Genomic DNA, 3,173 nt, shown 5'->3' on the forward strand with positions numbered 1-3,173 from the left:
AAACAGTCCATGGCCTGAGCCAATGTGGCCACTCCAGGCAATTTATTAATAAAAGAATGAAAATTTAGATAAGCTTCTCTCATGAATGGTTACCCTACAAATGACCCTCCATGCTCTTTAAATAGAGATCATGGACCAATCGGGTGTTAAGCCATGGATCAAGTATCAATAATACCGAGGAGAGAATGAACCGTCGAATCACTACATATCGTGGCCATCGGATTGTAAGTTACAAAAGTAGATAGTAAAGAAACACACTTTACCTAACTCTACACTAGACCAAGTTATACTTAACTATTTCCTATGTGTTGGAATATCCTAACAATATGTGAGTCCTAGTACAAACAATACATCCTAGACTCGCATCACCCATCTTGTATCCATCCTACATGGCACAACTCTCGATCCTTAGATCTCCTTCTGACTCTTGTCGCCCAACACCCTGTGAAACTTCGAGTCCCATTTAGGTAGAGTCTCGTAAACCTCTTTTGAACCTGTCATATGTTTCAAAGTACCATTGTCCACGTACCATCCATCCTCATCGATAGTACCCTACGAGAAATGAGAGATCATAGCAAAGTTGTCCTCCTCCAATCTCTTGGTGAGAGTATCTATCTCAGCAAAAGTGGAAACAACAATGACCTACTGCCCTTTCTTCTTCTCGTCATCTCCCTTTTTCTTCATCTGACATCTCGACAAAAAATGATCCCATCTTACCACAGTTGAAACGCTCAACTTTACTCAAGTCCTTCTTCTGCTTACCCTTCATTCATGCTGCAAATGCCATGTCAGCATCTTAAGCCCTCTTTGTTTTAGCTCCAAACCTCACTCTTGATGTTTGTGATGCTGTGCTCATGGCCTAGGGCAACCCCTCCTTCCAGACCTGGTCCAAATATTCAAAAAACAGTGTTTTACTCCCTATACGCGACATTTCCCTGAGCTAAACACGTGTGTACGCGGGTCTGTGTATACCCAACCCGAGTATATGTCTTAAAACACTTAAAAAATTAAAACTCCTTAATTTAAAGTGGAGATTGCGGGTTTTACCTCCTGATTACCTATTAGTGCCCATGGCCCAACTATTTCCAACGAATTCCCAACTAAAAAACTACTTTGGGAGAAGTATAAAAAGGCTTCAATGGGAATGCCTAAAGGAGGAGAGAATAGAGAGAAAGATCACTTTGCTAAGATTTTCCCTGACCAGGTCTAAAGATCCTTGTGCTTCTAGCACTTCCCCCATTTACAAGAAACCCTTGTTTCCTTCTATGATGATGTCTTTCTACTACTTGAGAGATCATGGAGTAAGTCATGGAAGGAGTTTGTTGAAGGCTTGAGACTGGACGAATACGGACGACGGTTCTACTTGGAGCCTGCGAAAGGACAAATTAGGTGAAATCATTCCTTTCTGTAGTTTAGTTATTTATAATAAAAGAAACACTTGTCTTGTTCCTGATATAAATCTTCTTCATGTTCATGTTGTCAATGTTATAATTCATATGTGAATGGTCATTTTTAATTTTATAACTAACTACCTTTCCTTATGTTATGAAGATGATTTCTTTATGATGCTTGGTCAATATACTATTGTACTTTCTAGAATTGTTTGTTTTGCAGGTTGAAGGACTAAAAGGAACTCCAAGAGGGTTTGGACCCTAACTGGATCTTCTCAAATGAAGGACCCCCAGGTGCACCCCTCTTCATGTAATTTGTTTATGCTAGCATCATGGTTGTATGGAATGTGTGCTTCTCTTTGTAAATAACCTCTGATCTGCTAGGGTATAAACCCAAGACCCTAGGGGAATTTATCCCTTAACACTCTTCTTCGGATGAAGATCCTCATCTCACAACTACTCCTGACTGAAGTCGTCCCACAACCTATTCCACTCTGGAAACCTCTCTCTAGCAACAATCCCTTTGATGAAGGGCTTCCATTCCTTTGTGAACCCTTTCAAAGCCATCCTCGCCATATCAGAATTTGAAATAGTCACATCGATGCCAACAAACTCATCTTTGACCTTAGAAAATCGCATTAGGTACGAAGTCACTCCTTCACCCTGTATCATCTTGGTGGACTTCAACTTATCCTCTAATACCAGTACTTGGTTCTTATTCTTAATCTGGAACATATTCGGAAGAGCCATTCACATCTCATGTGCAGTGTTCTTCCTTGACACTTCCATTCCTTTGGGTTAGTTGGCTTCTTGATGGCTTTCTCAATGAACTCCTAGATCTTATTGACCTACAAGACCAACTTGATGCTTTCCTTCCATCGACTATAGTTGGACAACCCCTCTAACCTGTCCTCATACTGGAGACTAGCTTGTAATTTTGACATTGTCACTTACTGTTAAATTTAGGATCACATGTTCTTTGCTAAAGAAAAAAACTTCAATATCTCATTAGCCCAATTATTGACCCATTAGCAATCATGTGAAACATTATCATAATGATAGTAATTGAGAGGATAACATGTATAATAAATAACGAAGACAAGCTAAGACAAGAGGACACAATAAATTGGCTCAAGCCAGGGAAAAACCCCAAGATGGGGAAAACCCTTGATCAATCTTCTTATTATTATTAATCATCAAATGTTCAATAGAGAGAGATAATGAGAATACAATCAATGTCAAGGATGACTTTCCAAGATGATGACTAGAACCACTGAGCATATGCCAAATATATTGCCCAAATAAGTTTGTAATTTTGTCTTGAAATAATAGCAGACAAGCTCTTCCCTAAATAGTAGACAATAGAATTCAAAGTAGCAAATCAACAGGTTCCAAAAGAGCTCAGACTTGATTCACTTAAAGTGACTTCCTTTGTTGATTATGAAGAGGCAAAGACAGTCCCATAATTTGAGCAGTGAAGCCTAGTCAAAGAGTTGTCAAGTTTTGTGGTCGAAAATTTGCAGTTAGGGCTTGAAGATATATTGCCTAAATCTGACCTTATTTGGCTAAGGTTCTGAGCTGTAAACAACCCTCACTAAGATTCCATGTGTACTGTACTTGGGATTAGGATATGCGGCATGTTTTGCTTCATAGAACAACCCTTTAACTCCTCTATCCAAGACTCACACATCTTATGGCCTTCTTGAAATGATTACAAGGAGATTCATACTTCACTAATGGAGAAAGCTCACCAATCTTCATTGCCCTAACCTATGGCTGCCA

Source organism: Pinus tabuliformis, chromosome 7 (genome assembly GCF_031772625.1).
Source record: "Pinus tabuliformis cultivar Carrire ecotype Pingquan chromosome 7, CPIR1, whole genome shotgun sequence".
Taxonomy (NCBI): domain Eukaryota; kingdom Viridiplantae; phylum Streptophyta; class Pinopsida; order Pinales; family Pinaceae; genus Pinus; species Pinus tabuliformis.